We start from the raw sequence: 23,365 nt of genomic DNA, 5'->3' as shown, positions 1-23,365 counted from the left end.
GTGAAGAAGACTACAAGGGTGACTAGGAGTGTCCTAATCAAGAAGGAACCAGCACCTAAAATATCTGAAAAGAAGGAGAGTGCACCAAAGAAGAGGAATAGGAAATTAATTTTGAAACCAGAGTCTGAGGGTACAAATTTTGAAGAAGAACCAAAGAAGGAAAAGGCAACCGACAGAGGAGTAGCATAAGATTCACTTTGGGTCGACAACATCTAGAGAGAGATGAGTCATCGTTCTGATTGTGTATACACCTATGACGATAAATTGATGATTCCTACGATAGATTTGGCCTTGGATAAGATGAGCTTTTGTGATCCCATGTAAGAATGAAATGCAAGCTAAATGCAAATAAAATGTAAAGCTGCATTAGGACTAGTCACTGGGTTATTGCTTTATGTCATCATTGAGCTTTTTGAAATGTGGGAAGTGAGTGCAAACATCGATGATATAATTGAACCATGATGACCTAAGAACTAATTTCCTAGATTTTGATATTGCAAGTTAGCACAAGCATCAAGGTATAATTGAACCAAGATGAAGTGAGTGTTGCTTGCATAAAACATGCAGTATTAACCATTTCTATATGCAAATCAGAAATGTCTTTTACGATACTTCGATGATCATGTCTTGAGACAAATTTGCACATATGAATGATTAGTTTACAAACAATAGACAAGAAAAACATCACGTTCCTTCCTTGTTCCTCTAGTCAAAGACATCCCAGAGTCACTCAGAAATCATGATAGCAAAAATCAAGATATGGAAAAGTTGAACCAAAGTGTTAAATCATTATCCAAAAGATATCAATCATTGATATGTGTGTGTCGTTCTTAGACTGATATGTGATAGGTTGATGGTTGATAATTTGATCATGTGTTCAATGTTGGATGTGTCTTAGTTTCACTTGGCAAGAGTTATCTAACTATTGTTCTACCTGTTTGATTAAGCTCAAAATGATAAAAAAGTTGCCCCTAGCTAGGTGAAGGATTTTGCCCTAAGCCTAGAAACAAACTTATTGTGATATACCCAATGATCCAAACCATGGTGAGAAAGCACCTGCGATGCTTGCATATGTACAAAGGCTTTTTATAGATATGAACTGTGTTGATGGAAATGTATGGAAGTAGAAGGATGCATGAACTAATAGATGGAAGAGATTGCTGATAGATAGCATCTATTGCCAGGTTTTCACCATCTATTTTTATTGCACTTTTTCTCATATTTGATTTTTTTCTCTATTTTCGTTGTTTTGGTATTTTCTACTTTTTCAGACATAAAACTTCTTTAGATGCATGCTATTGATTTGTTCCTCGAGCTGATCCCCATCATATGTTGATAGCTAATATGCTCCTGATCCAAATACTATTGTGACCACAAACGGACCCAACCAGTTTGGTTCAAACTTCCCTTTCTTTTCTCGATCTGACTGGTTGCATGGATTTTCCTTGAGTACTAGTTCTCCAACTTGAAAGGCTCATGGTTTGACCTTGTGATTATAAATTCGGCACATTATTTTTTGATAAACCTTTAAATGATCAAAGGCATTTTATCATCGTTCATGATCAATTCTAATTCTTGCAATCTAGATACTCGTTGTTCCTCATCTGGGATAAGACCTTTTAATGATACTCGTAGAGAAGGTATCTCTACTTCTATTAGCAGTATTTCTTTTGATCCATAAACAAGAGAGAAAGGTGTGACTCCTATGGGTATGCGGATACTGGTATGGTAGGCCCATAGAGCAAGGTTCAATTGAATATGCCAATCTCTGGCAGTATCATTCATTGTCTTTTTGAGGATTTTCAAAATTGTTTTATTTGATGCTTATGCTTGTCCATTTCCTTGTGGATAGTAGGGTGTGGAAAATCTGTGTTGGAGCTTGAATTTCTCACATAGCTCTTGTACATCTTGATTCTTGAACGGTCACCCATTATCAGTGATAATGGTCATGGGTATGTCATAGCGACATATGACACAATTCAAGATAAATGCAACAATTTGGTTTCTTGTAATATTGATGATAGGTACTACCTCAATCGATTTTATGAAATATTTTGTAGCTACAAGGATGAATTTGTGAGCATTGGATGAAGGAGGATGTATCTTTCCTACTAGATCAAGACCCCATTGGCAGAATGGCCAAGATGTTGCCAAAGCATGAAGTTCTTATGCTGGTGCATGAATTAAATTTCCATGGATCTGACATTGTTTGCATGTTTTAGCTATCTAAAAGAATCTCGTTCCATATTTGGCCAATAATAGCCCAAGCGTATGAGTTTTTTCGAAAGGGTAAGACCACTTAAATGAGTGCTACAAATACTGTTATGGACTTTATTTAAGGCCTTCTCAGATTCTTCTTGCTTGAGACATCTTAAAAGAGTACCATCCAGAGCTCGTTTAAAAAGGGTATCTGCAACAAGAGTATAATGGGAGGATTGGCGAATAACGTTTCTCTTTTGATTGTTTGACAAGTTAGGAAGGAGGATATTATCTTTCAGGTATGTATAAGTTTGGCCATAGTGGGAGGAATCATGTCCAACAATGTGACAAATAGTTTGGGAATCAGGATAATTATGTGTAGGGTAAAACAACTCTTCCACCAAGAATTTGTAATGCTCTTGATTTTCCTATGTCTGTAATAGAGAAGCAAGTGTTGCCATGGCATCTGCTTCTTTGTTGTCATTCCTTGGAATTTGTTCAAAAGGTATTTAGACAAAGTATTTCTTGACATCATCAACCATCTTCTTATAAGGCATTATCTTTTCATCCTTTGTTTGATAATCATCATTGATTTGATTGATGATGAGCTGAGAGTCTCCAAAGACCTGAAGTTGTGTAATGTTCCATTCTATGGCCATTTTGATTCTTGTGACCAAAGCTTCATATTTTGTTGTGTTATTGGTACATGGAAAGCTCATTTTGTATGCTTTTGGAATTGTATGGCCTTGTGGTGTGATGAATAGAATGCTTGCTTCTGATCTATGTTGTGTTCCATTATTGATGCATGCTCTTGGACTGATATTCAGGTGATGTATTATAAGATCTAGATCTAACCTTGGAATGTTTGCATATGACCAGGCAAAGTTGATTTACCATCTTTTGAAGAGTTCCAAATATTTTTGCCTTTCTTGTTCTGATAGAGAGGTTGTTGGATGTAGATCAGTTGTGCCAATGGTAATTGTCTCTATTGGTTCTATCAGGATAGATGACCTCTCTTGATAGAATTTAGGTAAGGTGTCAAATCTCCCATCTTTTAGTGCCTTGAGGAGGTTTTCACCATTAGATGTGTCCTTTCTTTTTACTTTTTCTTGGTCTAATGTTTCCAATAAATGGTTTTCAGCATTAGACCTGATATTGTTTTCTTTATTTTCACTTTTATGACTAGGAGATTTGGGACCCACTTGACTCGAAGATACGTTAGCAAAATCCCTGGTGGAAGTTGTTGTGGGTTTGATTAAATTAAGATATAAGGATATGGCATGTTCATTAGGAAAGGTATCATTGGCAGTATGTCTTTCATTTTCCCAGTCCATAAGTTCAGGATGGATTAAGCATAAAGGATCCTTAGGTTTAATTGTTTCAAAGATATTAGGGGTCATGATAGAGATGTAAAAGTTTTTGATATGCATTTCAATATCTAGAATGATACTCTCATCAAAATGACCTCTCGTAAGTTTCTCCTAATTGTCCTCGATTAAGACCAAGTCATCCGAATGTGATTCTAATTCAAGTGGGCTAGTTCCTAATATTTGCCCTGCATACGCGTGAACTACATCAACACCTACATCTGCTTCTTCCCTTTCAATTTCAAGTTGCTCTTGTTTATTTTTATATTGATCTTGTTGTTGGCAAGAAGATGTGTCCTCTTGTAGAGTAACTTGTCCATACCCTAAGCCTGATTCATCTGTTGCCTGCTGAGTATGAGGTTGTATAGGTTCTGAGATACCATCTTTTCTTTTCTTTATCTGTAGCACATCTTTGTCTTATGTTTCCTCTGATAATGTCCCAACACTGATAAATACTCCATCAAATATAAGAAGATTTTTCACAATGGGTTGTTGTTTAGATTTTGATGGTTTTTCATAAGATTTAGGAGAAAGTGGTATCTCTGATAGTCAATATTCTATTGGCATTACGGATGAATTGATTATGTGTTGCATTGATGTTTTATCATTTATGTCAACACTAGCTGTTATGATTGCTTACTAACTGATAGGTTTTGGTTACCGGTAGAAGATCTAGTGTTACCGACAAAAGAGACTATCTGTTGGACACTTCCGACATGTTTGAATCAATGGAGTATGTTTGATTTTATGTGTTACATGTTCTTGGAGCATGTTTTGTTCAGTTGGTATTGACTTGGTAATCGAATGCTATCATACACTCTTGTAAACCCATACCGACATTGGTTTAAGGCTTAACCGACAGAGATTTCACTGAGGAATCTTGACGAGATGCATAAGTGGTGTTGGTGCGGCTTCTACATGGATTTTAGGATGCTGAAGATGTTCTTTGATCGTGCTTCAACTGCTTGAAGACATTGCTTTGGTGTGGTGGACCCAGAATAGGTCTGGTACCTATCTAGGTTATGGACCAGTATCATGTTAACGTGTACTCCACACATTACTGGGATGTTCTATGGATTGGTTATTGTTGTTTTGGTCTTAAGACGACATGGCATATCATTGTAATATGGATTTATGTAATGATCTTATTGTAATATCTTTTAGGTGGCCGACCTAATTGGTTTAGGCCTTAGGGTTGGTATAAAATGATGTAAGATCTCATTGTAGATCATGGGGAATATGTGTCATGGTCTTGAAATCCAATATTATATGCGAAGGAGATTTGGTCGATCACAGGTGATCGAATTGGGATTAAAGGCTTCTGGTATTAAGCTTAACTGAGACTATAATCAGGAATGGTAGATGTTATCTCTATCAGCTCATTATTCTAGATTATTGTCCATTTATCTTGAGATGGTTATTACATCTCTGTAGTCAGTGAGACTCTTTTGTAATGAGTTGTACGCTCTAGGCAGTGTGCCTTCCTGCATGTGTAGGCCCCTCATTGTATCACATACTTCCTGCAGAAGTATCATATGATTGTGGGTAGGCTTCCCACTGTGGTTTTTCCCTTTCTAGGTTTTCCATGTACAAATCATGGTGCTATGTGGTATGGTTGCATTGTGTTGATTATCGGCTTTATTGTTAAGTTTCATTGCTTACCAGTATCTGTTTCTTCTATTCCGGTACTTTATGTTTATATACTCCGGTTTAAGGTTATTAAGTGGATTAATTGATATAATATGTTAATAACTGGTTCACCCCTCCCCTCTTAGTTGTTCACTAGTTATCCTAAAAACTGGTATCAAAGCTTTGGTCCTCTTTTGCAGAAGCTTAACCGCTTGAGGTAGATCCTATGGCAGCTAACACTTCAAATCCACCGGCAACTATTTTCATAAGAGAAATCCCTAAGCTTGATGAAACAAATTATGGGATATGGAAAATTAGAATGGAGACTCATCTTAAATGTCTTGGCAAGGATATTTGGGAGATCACTAAGAAAGGATACACACCTTATGATCTGACATCCAACAATCCTGCTCTTGCAGACCTGGACAAGAATATTGAAAATGATTGCAGAGCTAGAGAAGCCCTCTTGTGTTCACTTATTGATCAGCAAATCATGGGATTGACTGATAAATCATCGACAAAGGTTATGTGGGATAAATTGCAAACTCTGAATGAAGGTGATCCTACTGTCAAAATTGCTAAAATTGATGGTTACTAGGTAAGATATGAAAACTTGAAGATGGAAGATAATGAATGAATTGTTGTGTTTATGGAAAGAGTAAATGAGATTGTTATGGGAGTTCAATGTTGTGGAGGATATCTGAGTGAAGATGAAATAGTTTCCAAATTCTTGAGAGCCCTTCCACCGACTTAAAAGATGAAGGCAACTGCAATTAAAGAATTGAGAACAATGGCAAACACTTCAGTTAACAGAGACATTCTGATTGGGAAATTATTTGCTTTTGAGCTTGAAGAATTTGGATCTTCTAGAACTATAAAGTCTAAACCTGCTTTTCATGCATCATCATCTACTAGAAAAAGTGATTGGAAAGCCTTATATGCAAAATAATTGGAAGATATGAGGAAAGAAGATGAATAATTTGAGCAACTTGAAGCCTTATTTACTAGAAGAGTACCTAAAGGACCGATAGGAAGTAAGTATGAAGGAAAAACACCTTTTAAATGTTTTGCATGTAATAAGATTGGTTATTTTGCATCTAGATGTCCTGAAAGGAATGCAAGATTTGAGTAAAGAGTTAAGAAATCATTTATAAGCCTAACCAGAATAGATATAGATTCAAGAAAAGTAAACAATGCTACATAGTGGATGAGGAAGGAGTAAGTGATGACTCTAGGGATGAACCGACAGAAGACTCTGCTAGTGGATCCAACAATGGAAAGGAATGGGTGTTTTATGTTTTAAAGCAAGATGAAACAGAACTGTCTGTCATGAATGAAGAAAAGGCCCTGGCAACAAAAGTTGAAGATAAGGATGAATGGGTAATTGATAGTGGATTCTCACATCATATGACTGGAGATAAAAGAAAATTTATGTCCCTACAAGAATACAATGGCAGTCAAGTCAAATTTGGAGATGACAAAGCATGTATGATCAAAGGTAGAGGTATTATTTCTCTGGATGGCAAGCATAATATTGATAATGTCTATTATGTAGAAGGTTTAAAGCATAATATTTTGAGTGTTGGTCAATTGGTGGACAAGAGTTTCAATCTTCATTTTAAAGATAGAAAATGCAAAATCATTAACAAGACTGGTTTGGAGATTGCAACCGGTATTCGGACTGAAGGTAACATCCTTCACTTGAACACTGGTAATAAAACATGTTTGATTGCTCATATTGATGAGAGTTGGTTATGGCATAAGAGGCTGTGTCATATTAATTTTGATTGTATTGTTAAGATCAGTTCAACTAAGGTAGTTAGAGATATACCTAAGATTATGAAGCCTCATAATCTGGTATGTAAGGAATATCAATTGGGAAAACAAGTTAGAACTTCTTTTAAGAGAATACATAATAAATCTAATGATGTGCTTGATTTGATTCACATTGACTTATGCGGTCCTGCAAGGACTAGAAGCTTTCAAGGTGATAGGTATTTCATGTTGATTATTGATGACTATTATAGGATGATGTGGGTGACTTTTCTTAGTTAGAAGTCTGAAGCCTTTGAGAAATTCAAGATCTTTAAAGCAAAGGTTGAAACAGAAACTGGATTGAAAATCAAATGTCTAAGATCAGATCAAGGCGGTGAGTTCACTTCTCATGAATTTAATAGTTATTGTGAGACAAATGGAATTAGGAGACAATTATCTGTACCTCAGACTCCTCAATAGAATGGAGCAGTGGAAAGAAAGAACATAACCATTTTGGATGCAACAAGATCTATGATGATGGAAGCCAAATTTACTCACATCTATTGGAGAGAATTAGTGAGTACAACATTCTACACATTCAACAGAGTTCACATCAAAGGTGAAACTGATAAGACCCCTTATGAATTATGGTTTGGACATACACCTACTATTAAATATTTCAGAATTTTTGGAAGTAAATGCTATATCAAAAGAGATGATTCAATTGGGAAGTTTGATCCTAGATGTGATCAAGGGATATTTTTTGGTTATTCAATTCAAAGCAAAGCATATAGATGTTATAGCAAAAGATTGCATAAAATTCTGGAGAGCGCTAATGTGAAAGTGGATGAGCAATACAAAAATCAATCTATATCATATGAAAGGGAACCGACAGTGGAAATGATCATAACTGAACCGACAATGCCTCAACCGGTATAGGAAACTAAGACAGTTACACCAGTACAATTAGAAAATTCAACTGTGACTGATGATCAAAGCAATGAACCTGAAGTTCAAGGGACACCAAGGTATGTAAGATTAAATCATTTCAAAGATAAAATCATTGGAGATAGGAACAACGAAGTTATGACAAGAAGAAGACTGGCAAATGAAGAGGTATGTCTTATTTCTCTAATTAAACTGGCATTTGTTCTTGAAGCTTCTAAAGATAAACATTGGTTAAAGGCTATGGAAGATGAATTAGATCATATAGAGAAAAATGAAACTTGGAATTTAGTTCCCCGACCTAAAAATAAGAATGTTATTGGAACTAAATGGGTTTTTAGGAATAAGCTGAATGAGGATGGTCAAGTTGTAAGAAACAAGGCTAGATTGGTTTGTAAAGGATATTCTGAAATGGAAGGAATTGATTATGGTGAAACATTTGCACCTGTAGCTAGAATTGAATCTGTTAGACTATTTCTTGCCTATGCAACTTATAAGAACTATAAGGTTTATCAAATGGATGTTAAATGCGCATTTTTGAATTGCGGACTTGAGGAAGAAGTATACATTGAGCAACCTAGTGGATTTTCACTGACAGATGATAAAGATATGGTTTACAGATTAAAGAAAGGTTTATATGGATTGAAACAAGCTCCTAGAGCTTGGTATGCAAGGCTGGATAAATATATTTTGAAGCTTGGTTTTACTAAAGGTAGTGCTGATAGTAATTTATATTATAAGATCAGTGATGATGATATTATGATTATTGAAGTATTTTTTGATGATATCATTTTTGGAGGAGAAGATAAATTGTGCTTGGAATTTTCTAATAATATGAAAAATGAATTTGAAATGTCCATGATTGGTGAGATGAGATTTTTATTAGGTTTGCAGATTACTCAAACTGACAAAGGCATTTTTATTTGTCAAACTAAGTATCTAAGGGAATTGTTGAAGAAGTTTGGTATGGATAATTCCAAACCCGTAAATACTCCTATGGTGACAAGTGAGAAATTATCTATCAAGGATACTTCTACACCGGTAAATCGAACAAGGTATAAGTCTATGATCGGTGGCTTGCTATATTTAACTTAGACTAGACCGAATATTATGAATGTAGTAAGTATTGTTTCAAGATATCAAATTAATCCTAAAGAAAATCATGAATATGCAGTAAAGAGGATATTCTAGTATTTGCAAGGAACACTAAAATATGGTTTATGGTATTCTAGAGATGATGATTTCACTTTAAGTGCATATACTGACTCAGATTGGGCAAGAGATACTGATGATAGGAAGAGCACTTCTGGTGGAGCTTTCTTGGAAAGAAGCTGGTTTCATGGATCAGCAAAAAATAGTCATGCATTTCTTTATCTACTGCAGAAGTTGAGTATGTTGCAGCAACAACTAATTGCACTCAAGTCTTGTGGATGAAGAAAATGTTGAAGGATATCAAGGTAAATTGTAGTGAACTGATAGTTATCTACTGTGATAACTCTGCAACTATTGACATGTCTAAGAATCTGGTATTTCACTTTAAGAGTAAGCATGTATCAATAAAGTATAACTTTCTGAAGGACAAGGTAGAAGGAAAGGAAGTCAAATTAGTTTATGTGAACACTAAAGAACAGATTGCAAATATATTCACTAAACCACTGTCTAAGGAATCATTTGAGTATTTGAGAGATAGGTTAGGGGTTTTTGCCCCTCCGACAGAGACTTGATTGATGTAGTTTGTCATCAGTCCGACATACATTATCAGAGATACTATTCATTCTGATACTGATGAGTGGTGCTACTACTCAAGGGGAGTAGTCAGCTTTGAGATTTAGAGGTTTATATTCTTTCTTTGATATTTATGTCATATTTTTGGCATTGATGTCAAAGGGGGAGAGACAGTGATGTGAAAAATAAATTCAGAACTTTACAAAGACATTATTCACAGGGGGAGAGTTATTTATATTCAAGAGATTGTTGGTCGTCTTCCACAAGGGGGGACTTGTTTGGCATTTTTTTGGTACTTAGATGTTTTTCACATCTAGTGTTGCCATCAATGCTGTAATGCCCCACCAGGAAACCCCAAAGGGTTTAAGTTAAAAACACTCAAATGGAGTGTAAATATTTTTTTTATAATAATAATAATTAAGAGTGTTAATAATAAGTCACAACATTAAGATAATTTGGAGTTATCTAAAGCTTAGATAACACAACGAAAGACTAAATGAACCTAAGGAGTTTCCCAATGTGATTACGTAACCTCACACCTAGCTCAACTTGTGACAATTGATCCAATAAGTTGGGTATCTTAATTACGAGTTAATGCTTAAGACATGGATATGTTATGTTCGATGATTTGACATTTTAGAATTTAGGAAGCGTTTCATCTATTATGATTGGGGATGAGGCTAACAAGAGGATATTTACTCAATGAAGTTAAAACATAATTAACTTAAGAATTCACCCATTAAGGTTTAAGTAGGGTTAACTTGACGAGTCCATCCATTTTAGATACAATGCGACTAATATAACGAAGTTCCTTCATTTAGGTTTAAAAGTAACCAACCACAAATGAGATCATCCTTTATAGTTAAAAGTATGGCTAATAAGATGAGATTCATTCATTAAGAATTAAGTTGTAAATAATAAAACGAGGTTCCTTCATTTGGTTTTAAACATAACCAACTAATAAGTCATAGTTCATTTATGGAGGATAAATGTAAATAGCTGAAGAGTTCTTCCATTGAAGTTGAAATAATGCTAAGAGATGGAGATCAATTCATTAAGGTGAAAATGTAATATAGCCACATGAGTTCATCCCTTTAATTAAAATATAGTTAGCAAGATGATATTCATTCGACCAGGATTAAAATTATAAGTACACAGTGATGATCATCCATTAGGATTAAAATATAACTAACTTAATGAGTTCACTCTTTTTTAGTTTAAAATAAAGTTAATATGAAGAAATACATTTGCTATGGTTAAGGTATAAACAACTAAATGAGTTCTCCCATTTTATTTCAGTTATAGCTATCATGAAGAAGTTCCTTTATTAAGGTTGTAATATGGGTAGCCAATTTGAGTTCATCCAATTATAAAACTAAGTTGGTGAGGATTATTTGCTTTAGGATAAAACGTAAACAATTAAATAAATTCATCCAATTTAGGGAAATATAGCTAACATGACGATGTTCATTTATTAAGATAATACGGTAAGTAGTTGAATGAGGTTCATCCATTGATTTCAATTTAGATATTATGACAGTAATCCAAAATTTGTTATACATTCGTTACGTTCAAATTACAAACTTTATGTCAAGTTAATCCAATATTTGTAACCTAGCGAGTTTCTTTCCATGCTTACTTCTTTTCATTAACATTAACATAATACTTTCTATAATCATATTTACATTCTTTTATGACCCTAATTACTACATTTAACAAGATGACTATATTTATGCATTCAAGAAATAACTTCATTAAAATTTCCCATTATACACTTACATAATGCAACCATACATGATAACTTAAACTATGAAGTAAGAGTGACAAAAGCATCGCATAACACAGATATGATCTCAGAGTTCACCCCTAGAGGGCTACATCTCCGAGTCTGCTCAACTGCAAGACCCCTCTGACATTTAATATAGTTAGGATTACATAAGTTTAATGTCTTTTACATCACTGCCATATAGGTGAACACACCCACTATACAACAACCACCCCAGTCGATAATTACATAATGATCCCTTTTGAAGCAGATCCTACTGAATACATCAAAAGCAAATACAGACTTGACCGACTATGACTAGGCACAAACAATCCAGACGACAGGGACCCAACCAACCTATCAAGGGCGTGCTAATATTATAGACATAGTGATAACAAAAAATATTAAACCATGCACAAGCATTAACGGGTAAATGCAGTCTTTTCTCATGTTGATTTAAGCATCTAACAAGTTATTTAATCCTTAGACATCAACAGCAAGTTGGTTTTACAACAATACTCTAGCCTCTTTTCTAACAACACCAACATTACCCTTTACTATAAAGAACAAACTACATTAAAGTAAATAAGGAAATGGGAAAATCATCTCCCAGCTAATTTAAGATTCCCTTGCATACATTCTAAAAATAATACTTTTACACCATTCGATTTATTCATTAGCACCTATACATGAGTCCCAACATTCACTAGCTTAAATAAATAAATGAATAATAAAATAAAATACAACCTTCATCAATTGTTAAATCAATGGAAATTATTACTTTATTGAATCCAATGATTAATATATAATTAATAATATATGCTAATTAGATATTATCTATATTAGCATATATTTTAATATATATATTTACCCCTTTGTTTTTTTTTAATATTTCCTTACTAGAAATATAAATTTCAACCCAACTTTAATAATAATAAATATATTACTTATAATATAATTTCATTATTTTATAACCCCCTTTTTTTTAAAAAGAAAAAAAACATACAAAGAAGGCACCATATTTAAATTTTAAATATATATAAAATAATAAATAAATAAAAAATAACAAATGGAGGGCGGCCCAAAACCCTAGGCGATGAAACCCTAGGGTGGGCCATGCCCTAACCGAAGAGTCTGTGGCCTCCACAGAGGACGCAGTCCCCTCGGCCTCCACCTACAGTGGAGCCGAGGATACTGCAGTCGCCATGGGGTTGTAGGCCCTTCGGCCCCCACATAGTGGAGCCGGGGGTTGTTGTGGCCTCCACGGGAGTCGCAGTCCCCTCCAGCCCCCCACTGTGTGGGATCCAGGAGGAGCTACGGTGGTGCCGTGGGGAGGGGTGGGTTGAGCTTTGGCTCCCCCCCCCGAAACCCCCAATATAATTTTTTTTTTTTTTTTCTCTGTTTTTTGTAGTTATTTTTTTTTTATCCGATTTACAGTATAAACAAAAAATAAATTTTTAGAATGAAGGTATAGAAAAAACCAAGAAAATGAAATTCCCCATTTCTTTATTTTTTATCACAGTCACATATTTTTCCAGAATGTTAAAATAAACTATCATTTGGGAAGTTATTTTCTCAGCAGGTTTAAAACTTCAAATCCATTAAGAAGATTTTGATCCAAGAACAACCCATATTTTCAAAATTGAATCCTACATTTAAACAACAATCATGGGGGTTTTGGAGCAAGAAATCTTCAAGAACAAATTTCAGAGATATACCCAAAATTCTAAAAGGAAACAAGAGGTACATTCGAATCCTACCTTTATTGCATTTCTGGGCAAGATTTCAAAGACGAGCTCAAACCACCATTTCCAGAAAGCTCCATTCTCCTTCCAAAAATTTCTCCATCCCCCATCTTTTTTTTTCTTTCTTTTTCCAAAAACTCAACCGCCAAAAATATTTTTCAACTTAGGTTAAATGGAAAACCCCTTTTGACCTAATTTCTAATTTCGAAAATTAAGCCCTTTTAAAATAAAAAGAAATGATAATTCTTTTCAACTATTAAATTGATTTAACTTGATTTTCTAATTAATATACTTCTCTCTTATTTTGATCTTAATTTTAATTTCTCAATATTAATTAAGCCAACATTTATATTTCGAACTATTGACAAGGGTAAAGTATTTAAGTTAAATTAATTTCCAAAATCAACCTTTTACACTATATCAAACTTTACAAATTAAAAATGATTTTCTTTAAATAATAAAATTTACCCTTTCATTTTCCAAAATGCAACAGTGGTTAAATTATTTCTATTTCCAAATGACTTTAAATCTTCCTTTTTAAAAACGCATAAACTAATTAAATTCATTATTTAAAATTAACTATTAAATTAAACTCGCTACACATAATAAAGCGATCTTTTTAATAAATGACTAATATCATGAAGGAAACCTATTTATTTTAATCCCCCAACTACTAATGCGTAAATGAACACATTAATTCAATTTAAATACTTAAGCTTGCTACAAATATAAATAAAGCGATCTCTTAAATTAACAATTAATCATATAAAAGAAAACTATCTATTTTAAATTTCTCAATTACTAATGCGTACATCCACACATTAAATTGAATTAAATACTTAGGATAAAATACTCCATTCCCCACACGCAAGGCACACAAACCAAGAAAGTCCACCAATCACACGACACGCAACCCAAACGACAAAGGAACCCTACGGACCACACATGATGCTCACTTGATCAAGGCTAAGGCAAGACGAGAGTTTTATGACCACCTAACCCAAATCCTAAGGATGAAGGAGGTATACTCAACCCTACAAATCCTGAAGGAGATGATCCCCGCACCAAGGCGATATAGTACCTACAATCTCCTGCAACCATGAGTCACGCAAGCATACATATATATACATATTCAATGAAGGCGTTAGCTCAAGATTTATAACAAGAATTAGGGAACAATTACATTTACACAAGAATCAATGCAAAAGCACAATAATAGGTATGCACAATATTCATATAGTTTAATCTACAACATTACATAACGGTAAATCCACATTTCAAGAATGCCACATAGGAAGTCAACCAAGGTCAAACGGGTTTTACAAGGCCGACTAGGGTAGGGGCATTACAAATGCCAAAGGGGGAGATTGTTGTCATTATGGATGAATTGATTATGTGTTGCATTGATGTTTTGTCATTGATGTCAACACTAGCTGTTATGGTTGGTTATCGACAGACAGGTTTTGGTTACCGGTAGAAGATCTAGTGTTATCGACAAAAGAGACTATCTGTTGGACACTTCCAGCATGTTTGAATCAATGGAGTATGTTTGATTTTATGTGTTACATCTTCCTAGAGCATGTTTTGGTCAGTTAGTATTGACTTGGTAATCAAATGCTATCATACACTCTTATAAACCCATACCAGCATTGGTTTAAGGTTTAACCGATAGAGATTTCACTAAGGAATCTTGACAGGATGCATAAGTGGTGTTGGTGCGGCTTCTACATTGATTTCAGGATGTTGAAGATGTTCTTTGATCGTGCTTCAACTACTTGAAGACATTGCTTTGGTGTGGTGGACCCAGAATAGGTTCGGTACCTATCTAGGTTATGGATCAGTATCATGTTAATGTGTACTCCACACGTTACTGGAATGTTTCAGGATGTTCTATGAATTGATTATTGTTTTATTGGTCTTAAGACGATATGGCATATCATTGTAATATGGATTTATGTAATGATCTTATTGTAATATCTTTTAGGTGGCCGACCTAATTGGTTTAGGCCTTAGGGTTGGTATAAAATGGTGTAAGATCTCATTGTAGATCATGGGGAATATGTGTCATGGTCTTGAAATGCAATATCATATGCGAAGGAGATTTGGTCAATCATAGGTGATCAAATTGGGATTAAAGAAGAGGTTAAAGGCCTTTGGTATTGAGCTTAACCGAGACTGTAATCAGGAATGGTAGATGCTATCTCTAGCAGTTCATTATTCTGGATTGTTATCCATTTATCTTGAAATGGTTATTACCTCTCTGTAGTCAATGAGACTCTTTTGTAATGAGCAATATGCTCTAGGCAGTGTTCCTTCCTGCATGTGCGGGACCCTCATTGTATCACATACTTTCTGTAGAAGTATCATCTGACCATGGGTAGGCTTCCCATTGTGGCTTTTCCCTTTTCAGTTTTTTCACGTACAAATCATGGTGTTATGTGGTATGGTTGCATTGTGTTGATTATCTGCTTTATTGTTAAGTTTCATTGCTTACCGGTATCTGTTTCTACTATTTTGGTACTTAATGTTTATATGCTTTGGTTTAAGGTTATTAAGTGGTTTAATTGATATAATATGTTAATAACTGATTCACCCCCCCCTCTCAGTTGTTCAAAAGTTATCCTAACATATTCTTCGTTCCCTAGATCTCTTAGCTGCATTTGTTTTTCCATGCTTGACAAAATCAAGGCAAATGATTTTCCCTGGGATTGTGTGCTCGAAGATGATGCCTCTCTATTATGTGGAACAAAAACCTCTGGGGCCGGTTTCATATTACTACAGTACTATAATGGATTTGAGTCTGTTGAGATCGTGATTTCCTGTCCATTGTATGGAAACTTTAGGCACTGATGATATATTGATGGAATATCCTGTATGTAATGTATCCATGGTCTTTCCAAGAGTATGTTGTATGATAAATCCAAGTCTAGGACTTGGCATGTTGTGTCTTTCTGCAAAGGTCCAACTCAATGGGTAATAGCACAATCCCTTTGGAGGAACACTCTTTTTCATTATATGCTTTGATTGTGATCTTTTTTCAGGGATCAACTGCATCTTCAAAATAACCTAAAGCATAGACAAGAATCAAATAGCAAATGTTTAAGCCAACTCCCCCATCTATTAGGACACATTTGACGAGCGTTCTATGAATGAGGACTTCAATTTGCAATGGAGCATTATGGGGATGTTGCAAGGAATCAATTCTTGGACATGAAGGAGATGGCTTTTGAATATGATCCTCTGAAATAGGTTTGATGGCCATTATGGATATCCCTTGGGGAACTTCATCCTTGGGTGTATTTTTTGGTGAGGATGCTATGGAAGGTTCTTGCAAGTTTTCAAGAGGTGTAGGAATAGATGCCTTTGGAGAGTCAATTTTCTTATGGGGGGATGAGCCATTGCTAGACATAGGTGCGCAATTTTGATCTTCCTTAGCAAAATCCCTTAGGGATCTATTTAAGAGTTGCATAAAAGAGCCACCTTTCTTTGGAGATGCATTTGAATCCTTGTGAGGTTTTGACATAGTTGGATTTTGATTTTGTACTTGTTTGACTTCTCTGATATGTTGACCTGTTATGTCTTCTTCTTGTATTTTGCTTTGGTATGCCATGTTTCTATGATCTTCAGCTATTTTGAATGTTTCTATTTCCATTTCTGCGATCTTACATCTCTGCGCTCTAATAAAATGGGCATACACATGTGTTGAATATTGTGTAAGGATTCAATTGTCTAAGAGTTGTTTCAATAAGTGACCAACTGCCAACGTAGATATGATAGAGTGATATGACATGAAAAGATAATTCAAGTACTTGTAGGTTTGTAAGTTTTTCAATCTCAATTTGGAGTGCAATTATGATGATTTTGATAAGACAAAGTCCAATAGGAACGATATATCCTACGATGTGGGACAAGGTTATCCTGACCAAACATTGTAGTTTCATGATAGAGGATGATAGATCCTGATGAGAAACTATGATTTGAGTGATCAGTTTATCAAAGAGAGTGGTAATGCACTTTGAGATGTTAGATCTTGAACTTGTTGAAGGTGAATACTTGAAAATATTGGGGTGTCTAGTTCTAGAATCTGATTCGACAGAAGATAACTTGACCAAGTGAACCAAGAAGACAACCTAAGAACAAAATGATAGATATCAGGTGTTTATGCTAACTATAAATTGACCAAGCAAACATGATAGATCTGGAAAAGACATGGAAGAAGACAACTCTAGACTGACACAGACAAAAATTCGTATGATAGTTTACACAATCCTAGACGACAATTCATATAGACCCATACGATAAAGTAGGAATCTCGTACGACACTTCCCACAGAACCATATGACAAAGGCATAATCTCGTACGACGACTCCCATAGAACCAGAAGACAACTGATAACACAAAATCTTTTCTTAATCTGACTCGTACGATAATTAACACTGAACATGACGATAAACTAGCTTGTTAGTATGACAAACTAGAAAGCTCGTACGACTGAGGATAGAACAAAGATAAAATTTTACTTTGATAGGTTTTTGACAAAAAATGTTTGTTGTTTTGGTTATGTTTTCCAATTTTAGATGTTTGATTTTCTATTTCAGGGATGAAAACACAACAAACAAGTGATATGATAAGTGACCTCAAGCACAACACACTAAATCCTAAGGAAGTTGGCTGAGAGAGAAAACCTTTGCTTGCAAACTTAGGTACACACCCAATAACTAATTAGAATATGACCATTGAGTCTCACACAATGGATTCTCAATGTTGTATTATCCAACTCCAAATGCTAATGGGGGCACGATATGGCAAGTGTCTTGGGAGAGTTACTATCTCTCTTGCACAAAGATTATCCCCCTTTCGGAGGTGAATGCGGTAAATTCTATCTTAGAGTTCGTAGTAAGGATTTCCGTTTGTAATTACCCCTTGCAGTCGTGCAAGCATGATTGAGGCCTATAGCCCAACAAGGTACGAAACAAGAAGTAGTCATCCAAGAGTGATTGAGACCATGAGGCCCTACTAAATGTTCGATATGAAAGATCTCAAAAGAGAACTCAAATAATCCCATCCTCTGAGACTTTAATCTCGAGAGACCTATTTTTTAGAGTGAGTTGAACAACTTAGGTCTAGCTATACTCACTTGGGTCGTTCTCACAGGGTGATTACTTTTTCCCACTGTGACAGGCTTGCTAAAGGTATGCAAATCTCAAACATAGAAGCGCTTCAAGGGTCGGGATTTATGATTGTCCAAATGGACAAGAGCATACTCTCTTAACTTTTAGACAACTTCTCAAGCATAGAAAACAAGATGTTCGTTAACAATTAGCAAATTTAAGTGTGCCTAGAAAAATTTAAGAAGACACAAAGTTTGGTTGAGTTCTCTTAGGCAACCTACAAAACAAATACATTAGTAATCATGTTGCATTGAGAAATTGAATCTTTGGCAAGCGTAATCTTCGACAATCATCCTGCAAAAACCAGTTAGGCTGCTAGAAAACTCAAAATCAGGTAAGGGTTAGCATTAGTAATATCAAATTTCAAGCACAAAAACCCTTAAAATGCAAACTATTTGAAAACACAGAAACAACAAATCATACGAGTATTCTCACCTGCTAGTACGAGTATTCCCACATACTCGTACGAGTGCACAAAGAAACTCATATGGTACTCTAAAGGTACTTGTACGAGATTCTAAAATAGGCCCAACCAGAAACCCATGAGATTAAAGATTTGATGATGAGTGAGGACAAGAAATTAGATTTCTTGCCCCACGGTGGGCGCCAAAAATGTCATGTGTGTGAAGTAGGATACCTGCAGCTGCAACACAAACACTCAATAGATCATTACAAGCATGTTAGCAAATTGAAATCAAATGAAAGATAAACTATGACAAATCGACCTATCACCTCCTAAGAGATGCGAGTGTGAATTTTCTCTCAGATTTAGATGAGCAATTGTAGTGACTTGACTACACCTAGACAGAGGATTTTAAAATGATATGATGTGCAAGCTAGATGAATGCATGATTAAGCTATATTGATCCAAGGAGCTAATTAAGCTAACGATATGCATGATTATGCTAGATGATGATGCAATTAAGCTAGAATATGATCAAATTAAGATAGATCTAAGATGCAAAACATGATAACAAAGCTTAAACTAGAATGCTAGAGATGATATGCCTATAATAACAATGCTTGAAATGAGATGAGATGGGATGTGCCTATAATAACAATGCTTGAAATAATATGAGATGGGATCCTTTGAGCTCCAAAATGAGGGATATTTATAAGATTTCCAAGACCAGGGGTGAGGTGATAGGAATCAATGGTCAAGATTGAGTCTGAAGATATCAAGGGTCAAATTGGAGGAGGTTGGAGGGAGGGACACTTGTCATCTCTATGGTGACAAGTGTCAAGAGCCTTTCTCATAAGAGGGTAAGTGTCCAAGGGAGGAGACATGTGGCATACGTGTCATGTGTCTCAAGGGGAGAATATCCAACCCATAGGATGTTAGGATAAGGAGGTTAGGATGTGCAAGATAGGATAGGGTTAGTAAAATTGAGGGTTAGGTGGAATGGGTTAGGTTAGGGGATGGTTAGGATAGGTGGTTAGAAGTTTAGAGGCATGTGGGTAATTTGAATTTAAAAATTTAAATAATAGGAAAAGGCTAATTAACTTTCAACAACTCATAAATTGATTTGTTTTAAGTAATTGGGGGATTAGAAGAAATGAATTAAATGGGAGGATTAATTAATCAAAGGGGACTATTGAAATGAACCTATTAAATAAAATCCTTAGATTTATTAATAAGTAGGTGAATGAGGGAATTTAATCAAATTGATAGCGAATTCAATTAAATTTGGAAGGGGGATTAATTAAATAATTGCTTATTTAATTAATTATCTTTAGATCATTTTTAGGTGTATACAATTTTGATTCTCATATCGATGTGGTGGATATGGTTGTGGCGGCTCACTCTCACCATGACCAAATTGACTTTGATCATGAGTCTTCAAATGATGATTTGGTTCGTGATGAAGATATGGTCATTGATGATATTTTCACTATTTCCCAAATGGCTAGCAAGATCTCAAAGCCAAACCTTCCGAACATTGGCAAGCACAGGGGTAGGAAAACTAAAGTTGAAAAATTAAGGACGAAGGCCTTGGATTCAATAGATGAGGGCACACAATGGACAATGGAAGTGCTCCTCAATAGGAGCATGCATAAGCAAAAGAATGGTTAATCCCTAGTGGAGGTTTAATGCTTGTGATGTTTACATGTTTCATGTTGGTAGTTTTTAGCATGATGGTAGCTTTTAGGCTCTGTGTTCACTTCTATACTTCTCTGTCTTTTTTGCTCCCCAACTTTGGGTATGAAGCTTTCTCTTATTAGGAATTTATGTATTTTGGGTGTGGGCCCTAATCTCACTATTTACTTATCAAAAAAAAATTAGTGTTCACTTTGTTGTACATTAAAATAAAATATGATCCCAATTTAAGACTCATTAAAACAAATTACTGATTAGCTACAAAGTGGGTTTTAAGATATCTTCAAGGAACACAAAACTTCATATTGAAATATTCAAAGAATGAAAACTTCAAATATGTTAGTTTTTATAATCAAATTGGGTATGATGTAAAGACTCTAGAAAATCAAATTTTTGTTATTGCTTTAATTTTTGATCCACCACTGTTTAATGGAGTTGTAAGAGCAACCTATTGTTGTTTCGAGTCACACAAAAAAGTAGAGTAATAGGTAGTCATTGCATTAATAATTGAAACAATATGGTTTACACAACTTTAAGATGTTCAATTCTCACAGCTTGAACTCATAGTTATGTAACTTGATAATCAAAGTGTGGTGTAGATGCTTAATAATCTAGTATTCCATACACAAACAAAGTATATTAAAATACAACATCACTTCACTTGTGAATATCTTCGACAAGAAAATTAAGCTAATTTATAAGTAAAAAAATCTTCACAAAACCTTTTAACAAAAACACTTTTGAAATTAAATATTCTTCATCAAACATAAATAACTAATAAACTTATTATGCTGAGAGGCATAGTACACTCATATACGGATGTCAAAACATCTATTAATAAAAAGTAAAAGGATTTAATTTGACGTTCTTATGAGTGTCAATGAAATTAAATAAAATAACTAAAATGAAATTAATTTAAGAAACTTCAATTTTTTAAGAAACTTAAAGTGGACGCCTGTCTACTTTTTATATTACAATGGAAACCTTCGAGAAAGAAAAATATGGATGATTTTAGAATTCAAAATGCAAATGTTTCGTTTTATCTTATAATGATGGCAAGTTTCCTTCTTGTGATTAGTCAAGATTCTTTTTCGTGTAAATTCTAAATTTTTGAGATAAGGATAATTTTTTCAATGTTGGTGTCTTTATCCTCTACGTCTTGTCTTTAAATGCATTTCATTCAACGTACCCTTTCACCTCATAATCAGGGTGTCATTATGATGGTCATTGCATCTTATTAGTTAGAAAGATCGCCATAGGTTCACCTCAAGTACAGATGAAGGGAGCTTAAGAGCTTCACACTTTGGAGTTGTACAATTGAGACTGACAATATCTTTTTCTTGGTCTCTCTTTATCTTCTTATTTGGATTCTAGGGTGTTTTCTGAACCCTTGCTAAGCTCAACAAATCGTATTGCTTTTATTTATTTTTTGGAAATCCCTTAGTGCAATGTAAAATTGTATTCTCCTTTCTATTATGTTGTGTTGAAAAATCCCTCTTCTAGTAGATCAAGGAAGTAAATTTGCATTTCTTGTGTGCAAAACATAATTGTTGAATTCATTTGAATAACTGCATTTAATACTAATACTTTATAAAATACATTTTCATTTCATCTATTTTCTTGAAGCGACTAGGGAAAAATTTGAAAATATTCTATTATGTGAGTTACCATTATCTTATGTTATTTGTCTCACAAGAGCAATGGTTAAACAAGTCTTAGACTCTAGTCCTTCCTAGAGTTTCATTCTCTCACAATTGGCAATGCATGCAAAGTCTTTGCCTATAAAAATTTAAGATGAAAAGAGAAGTACTTGTTGCAAGAGAGTAGGGTATTTGTTACATTGGGATTTGTATAAGTCATTATCATCTATCTATGGTTTCCTTGATTAGATTCCTAGAATCTCTTTGAATAAGTAGTCACTTTTCGATTTTAATATCTGTATATTCTATTCATGGTTTTCTGATTGAAAACAATATTTAACCTCTACAAATGTGATTTGATTTTGTGCATATCTTTCAATCATTACATACCATGAGATCACATTTATTTGATGCATCCTATGAAACAATCCAAATGCCTCATCTATGCTTCTGCATCTTAATGACACAAAACTATGAAGGAAGATGATGTACAATCTACAAGTTTTTGTAGAAGAATGAAATAAGTTTCTCATATGAAGGTGGTCTGATCTCTACTATTCATTATATGTGAAGATAGCTTCGGTATCCATTACATTTACACACCAAAACTAGCCAATATCTATTCAATACTAAATAATTATGTCATAAAAATATGTTTCTTTTAGATATAAGAATACCTAAATCGTACCTCTTTTCATGGAAAGATGTATATATTTAAATATATAAAAAAAAATAATCTTATTCTTAACTTTAGACTTAATATATGACCTATAAAGCTCTATATTTGAAAGAGTCTTAGACACATTTTTTTAATGTCTTCATGAACCAACTATAGTATCATAGACTTTTAAATTTTTTATTTAATTTTAATTCTTTATTTAATTATTAGAAATTTCTAAAGATGTACAAGTTTTTTTAATAGTTTAGAGAAAGTTTATAAAATATTTTTTGAAAGTTTTTAATAATTAAAATTAGCTAAAATATATTTGAAAGTTTTTAATTTATTTAAATAATTTTGCTTCTTTATTTAATTATTAGAAATTTCTAAAGATGTACAATTTAAAAAAAAAATTAGAACATAGAAAGTTCCTAAAATGGTTTTTTTTAAAATTATAATTAAAATAGCAAAAATATATTTAGAAGTTTTTAATAAAAAATAAAAAATATTTTAGAAAGTTTTTTCAAATTTAGACAAAGATTTTAGAAGGTTTCTTATAATTAAAATTATATATTTTTAAACCATTTTTCTTGAATTTTCTTAGTACATTGAGAAATCTAATTATAATTAATTAAATATTTTAAAAATTTCTTACAATACAAAACTAA

This window comes from Cryptomeria japonica, chromosome 1 (genome assembly GCF_030272615.1).
Source record: "Cryptomeria japonica chromosome 1, Sugi_1.0, whole genome shotgun sequence".
NCBI classification, from domain to species: Eukaryota; Viridiplantae; Streptophyta; class Pinopsida; order Cupressales; family Cupressaceae; genus Cryptomeria; species Cryptomeria japonica.
This window is presented reverse-complemented; position numbering follows the sequence as displayed.